Below are 8843 nucleotides of genomic sequence, written 5' to 3' on the forward strand. Positions count from 1 at the left end.
GATCAGAGGACGGCGTGGGGACTCTTGAGTGATAAACAGTGAGAGCGGGTTAGCGCTATGATAAACAGTGCGCTCCTAGAGTGAAGTCCTGGAAGTCTTGATAAGTGCATTTCTCTGTGTGATGAGGCAAAAGGCAACTTAGAGCATGTTTATTGGATCTGTAAAGGAAAGATGTATATACGGAGTAGGGCAGTGGTGTAAATAAACCTGTACAGTGGGATCTATAAGTATTGCTCAGCAAATTGTCTATGACTATTTTCGTTGGTTCTTATCTTCATCCTACGTATTTTTAAAGACTGTATTTTTACGTATACTGGTTCAGAGGTTGTAAGCAGATTGTTTGGTATTTTGTGTCAGTTCTTGAAGCTCTCATTGTATAAAACAAAGGGAATAAACGTGGTGATGGACAATTTGCCTGATAATACTTATGGATCCCACTCTACATAAAGAGATAAATCCGAGAGACGTTAATTCTTGTCAACAGAATCGGGGCTCGTCAAAACATACTAGAAGCTTGTTGCCGTATACAGTATTGAATTTGTTGAATTCAAGGTTGCGCTCCATACTTTCTCGACCACGGACTGCATGCACTCTATGACATTGCGTTATCAGGTACGTTCAAGTCTCAATATGGCTCAGGCGCCAGGAAACATAGACGCGGCGTTGCTTCGCACGGCATTGGGGTGGCCAGAGGTCAGAGAACTGACCACAGAAAATGTAAATGATCGATTGCGGAAATTGGCATTAAGTACTGGGGATCGAGCGACAACGCGGCAGGCGAGAGTAGCCGGGCTCATCATCTGGTCGAGGTTTGCAGGGAAGAAGACATGGGAGAGCGTCTTCTCAGAGAATATAAGTTACTCCTCCCCAAGGCTGATGAACACTCTAGTCAAAATTGATGCATGACAAATTTGGAACAGAACATGGACATTTCATGTCTGTTCGCTCAGCTATTACATCAAATCACCAATCACCTTCAGAATTTGATTTACCTAGAGACACAGAAAATTGTCGAAAAATTAGAAAAATACAAGTGTAAGTCATTTGGAAAATTTGCCTGTTTCAACCTCGAAGTGTAAAAGATAGGAAAGTACAACACGTTCAGTAGTTCTGCTTTTGCACTTCAATTGGGTGATTCAGTGGATTTGTTGTTTCATCTGTTTCATCAAGTTATCACTTAGGTTCATTGTTGCATAATAGCACCATATTATGATGTCACTACAAAACTCGCCTTTCAAACGAACAATGATACAAATTGCAGATAAATTATAAGAATATTACACGTTATCAACTTACTGAATATCCTCTAGACTGACAACCTGAGAATATTGCAAATAATCAATATTTGAAGACACGGAAATACAAAGATATATTTTCCAGGGAAATAGAAAATATTTCTTTGACATATATTTATGATCGCGAAAACGTAAGTGTAATTAAAGTAGTATTATTTGAAGAATATTTGAATAAGTAGTATCGTTAACACAAAAATAGAGGAAACCGATGTTGTAGCTGTATTCAAAGCATACAGCACAGCATTAATAATAATAATACTGGGTAATAATAACAATAATCAGTAATGTGAATGATATCAGCAATAGTAACCCAGGTTAACTGTGGCACTGCATGTTTTTGGAACCGCGCTCAGCGTCTGACTACAATGCGAGAGACCCGGGTTCGATCCCCGGCGGGGGAGAACCGGGATTTTTTCACATGTTCAAACTGTTCCTGCGCCAGTCCAGCGTTACAGCGCCTTGAATAATGTAGTGTGGAAAAAGACCCAAGAAACTGGTTCCCGAGACGGATGACAACATAGATGGCAGTGCGATCAGCACAGCTGCTAATTTTCTTATGAAAGTAATGCGGCTTAATTAGTTTTGGGAGTATATTGTGTAGATTTGTTTGTCTTGAAATGAGGTACGTGAATTGATGGAAACAGTTATATTTGTGGAGTGATTTGCAGTCACGAAATGGCATTAATTTGGAAAGAAAAGTAAAATAAAATTATTAAATAAATAGCATGCGTAACACAAGACGAAACATCACAATGTAATTCCGGACGTCAGGTGTTGGATTGTGTACTAGAATTTATTTTTCTATGTTACTAGAATATAAATAGTATCCTGAGAGATATTTGATACCGAGGCGACAAACCACAAGTGTCGCTTGGAAGCGAGCAGTTGGTAATCAATGCAGCCTTTCGAACCGTAGGGACACAAGCTCTGACTGCACCGTTTCCTCAAGGAGATTTTAGATCAAAGCGACACGCGACAAACGATTTCACACCAAAGCGACACGGATCCTTCTGTAGAAGGAAAAATTCATACCAAAGCGACACGCGACACATGCCACTTGGAAACGAGCCAATCAAGAGCAACATTTCACATCGTAGCGGCATGACGGGCAGCACAGGCTAGCGTTCTGTTGGTGAAATCCTCAAGCGATAAGTGTCGCGTGCCGTATGTCGATTTGGTGCGCAATTTCCCTAAAGCAAGACACTCATTGCATCGCGCATGCGCGAACAACAAGCCACGGCAACACATTGCAAGCAAGCTATTGAGGAAAAGGGCCCAGTATGAGCGACACGCAAGCGACAAAGCGACACGTGTGGCTTATCGTGTCGCCTAGATCTGCTGTTCGAACAATTAGCAGCAAGCGCTCTCTAATAGGCTGAAGAAACCATGTCGCCATGTCGCTTGTCACTTAGTTGGGAACACCTCCTGTAGCGCGTTGCTTCGGTCTGAGCACCCTTCCTTTAAGGAGCTTTCAGACCGAACCGAAGTAACAAGTAGCACGCGAATACTTCATATGAACGTGTCGTTTGCTGTTTGGACCCTCATGCGCAATGAATGCTATTTTACAGTCTGGAACGGAAGTGTCTGTGTCACTAGTCACATCAGTGTGAACATCCCGTGTCGCTTGTCCCATTGGTCTGAAAGTTTCCTTACACTCGTGTCGATGGCACTAAGGAAGTTTTGGGCCTCCCCGATGGCGCAGTGGTAGCGTCGCCGCCTTGTAATGAAGGGGTCCCGGGTTCGATACCCGGTGGAGGCACAAGTGGTTCGGATCCCACTTTAAACTGTAGGTCCAGTCCCGATTAGCCTTACTGTGCATAAAGTGGACTTAAAACACCAATTCAACTCAACTAAGGAAGTTTTGTGGGTTTCCCCTTGTCGTTTTATGTAATCATCATTATCATCATCGCCGCGATTAGTTTAAATCGGAAGAAAAGAGACCAAAAATACAAATGATTCAGTGCGTATGTCTTTAAAACAAATGATGATAATAATAATTAACCTGATTCATACATAAAACTTTAGTTACTAAGAACATTCAACACGTATTTTTTCTCCCGTATACGCGTATTTTTTCTCCCTTATTATTAATGAAAGTATAACGATAACAGGACGTGGTCCACTGTCTCGAATGTTCGTTAATATCTTAGCGACCACTTTATCAAATATCATAGCAATTATCACATTCATAGAAATGCTTCATGTAAAAGAATCAGAAGTTGCAGCGAAAACTCCATTTACTTCCATTATAAGCAGACGAAAGCCATGCAGCTGTACCGACACCAGCGCCTCTAGCGGTATCATATTCGAGTGGAACCACCTGGAGAGCCCAGAACTGTGCCGTTTTCCACACTGTACACTTCGGCACATCTTATTTGACCGCCCTGAAAAATTTCAAAGTCCGGAATTCGTAAATTTGGCAGCATAGCGCTTCAGAGCCAACTAAGAGTAGCCAACTTTGCAACATTTCTTCTTCCTGAATGAAAACGCTCGTGATTTTTTTTTTCATTCTTTCACATTCCATAAAGTAAAGATACCCTAAAGCAGTAATAAAATATATGAGTAGACAAAAAAATGTTAAGTAGAAATACGAATGTAGAAAATATTTCAAGATTCTTCGTTCTGAATTTGAAAAGAGGAAAATGTATGTGCATTGTGAAACACTGAACAGGTTCTCATCCACTTGGAAAGAATTGCGGTCACATTTGAATGCAAGAAGGCAAATTTATGATGATTTTATTCGAAATGTTTAGTAAAGATACCTTGCACACCACCAAACGATTCTGCAAAGTGTGTCTTTTCCTTGGTTCTTGGCGAGAAATGGTTCGAAACTCCGGCACAATGTTGCTTCAACTGAGATTAACGTGTTTTACTGAGCTTTCTGTTAGCAATTTCCTGGAGTAGTTGGTTAGGTGACAGCTCTTTCGTTTTTTTTACTGTTTTCGTCAAGATCGAAACATCGTAGGTTCAAATCCCACCCTTTCCTTATAATTTTTTCCTTTTTATTTACCGAGTACGAAGTGTTCTAATAATGTAATATAATATTATATGATATTACTGTAGATATTTATGCGATGCATGCTCAGTGGCGGCGATTGGGTTTCAAAACTGATGGGACAAGGTGGGGGAGGGGGGAGGGCAAGGACAGTTTCTTTCCCTTGGTAGATAATGTTTAGCATAGTGCTGGGTCATCTGCCCCTCCACACTCCATAATCGTCGCTACTGTGCATGCCTCAAGTAATGCTTCTACTAATGTTTTTAATATTTCAATGATTGGCAAGATTTTAGGAAATACTTTTCCTTTCATTCAGCTGTTAACACATATTAAGAACTTACATGTCAACTTTCTGCATCCGGAAATGCTGGACATAAATCGCATAAATATCAACGGAAATATCCAAGAAACGTAGATAAGCATTCTCGTCCAAAGCGGTTTACTTCCCGAAAAAGATTTTGCAAAGAAGTAGGTTTGAACCCATGACCTTCCATTCCATAAGCAAACGACCCCCCTACACCACACGGTTTACGTTATTTTATGCACTCGGTTCGGATCCCACTTTAAACTGTAGGTCCAGTCCTGATTAGCCTTACTATGCATAAAGTTGACTTAAAACACCAAATCAACCAATTCATCTCTTTCAGAGTGGGTCTTCTATGATACTGTAGTCGGCCAGCATCCGAAAATACAGTTCTGCTTCGCGTATACCAGAGTGTATTTGCATTTAATAATGTGACTAATTTTACTTGAAAACTACAGATTAAAGCAATAATAGTGTCCAGAAAAAGAACCTCAAAGTAGATCTTCACACAAAGTATTTTAATCCATTGCCAAACATTTCAGTTAATAATAATATTATGCTTTTCCATTGACCATATTTTCGATTCATGGTGAATTTTCTAAAAGGACCATGCCAAGAAATCTAAATATGTAAGTTTTACTAGAAAATGTATTTAAAATGCACGAAACAACAGGGGAGGAGAAAAATAAACCTCAAAAATAAGTAAAAATGCAACAAAAACTGTTAAAAATACTAACAAATAAACTAAAAGCCAAAAAATGCTCTAACTCAGGCTCTAACTGAAGGGAAACGGACATGATATCAGGTTTAGCATTGTTTTTAAGGGTCAGAAAAAAAGTTGATTTTTCATCAACTTCCGGACCCTAATTAGTAATTATGACCTTTGACAAAGTTGGAGTTAGCTTACTTAAAATTTTCTTGCTGAGGGATCGTGTCGTCCCATTTCTCAACTTCATAATAAAGAAAAACATCAAGTTCATATTTCGAAAATGACTTGGAGTTTTACACTACGAAAATATGTTTTTCATAGTTTGAAGTTCGTTAGTATTATCTTTCAAGGTTTCTATTGTTTTAATTTAGTCTCTTTTCATACAGTCTTTGGAAAAAAGCTGAACTTTCTTGTCAAACGGGGTCAGGTTCAAATGACTCCTTTTCGCTCTCTGTTCCTACTTTAAACAAAAAACAAAATACTTCGCAACTAAACGATTGCTTGTCCAAAACACGGAATCTTTACACAGCTTACAAAATATGACAAAACGTCAATAGTCATGTTCATCATTTTTCCCTTTCAGCGTTTCTCGATTTTATCTGAATTAGTTTCCTCATGAAAATTGCCATGAGGAAATTATAGATATGACTTTATGTGTGAATTGGTTTCTGCAAACTGGTAGCAAATTTTAACATGAGCTACCTGGAGAAGAGGTAGCCTGCTTGATCCTTACGAGAGAGATCGTAGGTTCGATTCTCCACCTAGGCAGGATTTTTTTCAGGAGTATATCGTTGGGTGTAAAGTTTATCCACCGTGCTAAGAAGTTAACATTGGTCTCTGTATTTCACGAGAGGAAAGGAAACAGTAACAGAAAGTTATTTCGATGATAGAAGGAAGCCACGTGGAATGCGCAGAATCAAGTTACATAGAGCTAAGTCTGTAATGGTGGTTTCGAATATTGCAAAGTTAGTGCGGAAAGTTAGTTATATCTGATACTCGTACTTTCTGTTCAAAGAAGACAAACATTTTAGATACAAAGCAGTGACGAATTAACGGTCATTATGAGGTTTTGAATTATTTGTTTGTCACTCACTATGTAAATACTTATTAGTAGTTTCTTATCGAATCGGCCTTTGTCGCAATATCAATTTATTTATGTTAATTAGCGATTTACTATTATTTTTAGACGCATGGTAAGATGGTGGTGAGGGGATTGACAACAGTCATTACGAAGGAACGGACATAACATTACCAATCTTAGCAATCTGAACTCATTAAACGCTCTTCTTCGTTACAGTACTGCACTACATCACTACTTAACATAACTGTATATCTTTTTTTAGTATATCGAAATCAAATAATCAATATTTTAGGTGTCAGTGAAGAACAAACAATACATAACTTAAATAACATTACATTTTACATCCTGAATACATATATATGATTTGTGAATTAATCATGATGTGTGTGTTAACACATATGAATAATAACTAAAAAGAAAAGTTTTACCTTTAAATCCTGGAAATCTCCAACTTCTAAGGGGAAACATGCACAAAAGGGACGTCCCTAAGTGTGCATCGGATTCATTTTTTAAATATTCTAATATCAACGGTATCTGTTCAGCAAACAAAAAAAAAAGAAAGAGGAAAGGGTGGGATTTGAACCGGCGACCTTTCACGCTTGATGAAGAATAAGGATAACAGCGCCTAACCAACTGCTCTACTTTAACTTAATGACGTTATACCCTTAAAAACATGTTGACGTTTATGAAGACTCCCACCTTCCTGTGTTTCAAGCACATTTTCTGGACGAGTCGTGTAAAATATATGTTTTTGAGAACGGTTCGATATTATGCAAGGTATTGTAAATAAAATGTCGCATAAACTCCTCACAAATTTGCTTCTTTCTGCACAAACTTGATGGCAATTTCCTCCAGGTGGAGAAAAACTCTATTCAGTGTTTCAAACCCCCCAAAATTTCAGGTCGAGCAAGCAGAATCGTAAATATCCTTCAAGGTTCTTTTTCCAAGTTATTATTTCTGTTTGATTGTGTATTATAATAGCGGTTTATAGTTTCTAAGTTCATGCAAAGTGTTAAATTGAAAACCTATTACCGCAGCGTTTTTCGACTAGTGGAAGGACCTACTCAAAGTTGGCTACTCTCACCTGGAGCTGAAGTGCAATGTTGCTAAGTTTACGAATTCTGGACTTAGAATTCTTTCGGGGTGGTCAAATAAGATGTTGCGAAGTGTACCAGCGTCGTATAAAGTGGGTACGTGGAGGATACACTAAAGGGTAAAGTCGGCCACGGGCGTGGTGCTGATCACATCTCCCCAACCTTAAGCGTGCTTAAGATATTCCCATCCCCTATACGCATTCATGGCGTGGTGCAAGGCACAGGGGAGCATTATACTTTACTTTGCTGCATATTATTAAAACTAGTATTTGCCTTCCACTCCAGAAACCAAGTGAAATCTATGCCCGATTCCTTGCAAACATAGTACATGAAAATGATCGATACTGAGTGTCTTGAACTTCATTAACAAGCAAATAGTTTCGAAAATGATAATAAATTACGAAAACTATCAACGCAGTGTCACGAGAACATACAAGATAAGCAAAAATATGGTATTTTGAATGTAGGCCATATGGGCTCCTGCTAGGCTATCGTAGTATTGTGTTGCATTTCAGTTCTTTTACGTCACTTTTCTGCCTGTTTTGAGTAATGGAGAGGTTCTTTTGTTGTAGTATTTTCATTATTTTGCATCGCCTTTTCATCTAATTACAGCTATTCAGTTGGATGACAATTAGATGATATTGATGAAGAGGCACATTCAAAAGAACAGTGCCCAGGCCAGGCTTGAACCTGGAACCTCTGTAGTAAGATTGTGAGACGACCATTTAATGTGCTGAGCCACCCATGTGGCAATTGTCTTCTTTTTGTTGGATCTGTAAGCTCTTTAACTATTTTTTAAACTTTTAACACTTTTTTAACTATTCAAGGTCTTTTATCTGCTTATTTTGATTCCCTTCTTTTGCAGGATGGTGTTATGAATCGTACACTTGACAGCAGCGAGTTCTAAGATGAAAGGCAGAACATGAAGAAAAGCTGCAACCCGAAAAAACTTGGAAAAATGTTACATCGTTTTATAGTGTGAAATAAACCTATGATGATGTGAGAATGTCTCTGTTTTATTCTGAGCAATATTAAATACCCTTATGTTGGTAAATATAATATATTATTATATATACAGCAAAATTGTTTGTAACAACTACAAACATATAAAATTATAATAGTATAGTAAACTATGCAATCCATAGGATTTTCATCTTCAATTTGAATTTTGCAAAAAATAATTTTCTATTCATATATTTTTTAAAACACTTGGTGTTTTTATAAATTAATCTCTTTGTTAGGCAAGATAGTATATTCACGGATATTTTTACCAGGGGGAGGACGCCTTCCCTCGATAATTCAAAGACTGGGGACAGATGTGGTGTAGGTTCCCTTGCGACGTAACACATAAAATCAAAATCAACT

At 38.2% G+C, this 8843-nt stretch overlaps 1 long non-coding RNA gene across 1 annotated transcript in view; it reads left to right on the top strand.

The window, feature by feature from the left end:
* The window catches only part of LOC145984442 (uncharacterized), a 28235-nt gene extending 19768 nt beyond the window's left edge, over positions 1 to 8467 (top strand). The window contains exon 3 of the long non-coding RNA XR_014441314.1: positions 8344 to 8467. This is a non-coding gene — a long non-coding RNA (uncharacterized LOC145984442). The remainder of the gene's footprint in view (positions 1 to 8343) is intronic.
* The last annotated feature ends 376 nt before the right edge of the window (positions 8468 to 8843 follow it).

Source organism: Lepisma saccharinum, chromosome 2, assembly GCF_977018435.1.
Source record: "Lepisma saccharinum chromosome 2, izLepSacc3.1, whole genome shotgun sequence".
NCBI lineage: Eukaryota > Metazoa > Arthropoda > Insecta > Zygentoma > Lepismatidae > Lepisma > Lepisma saccharinum.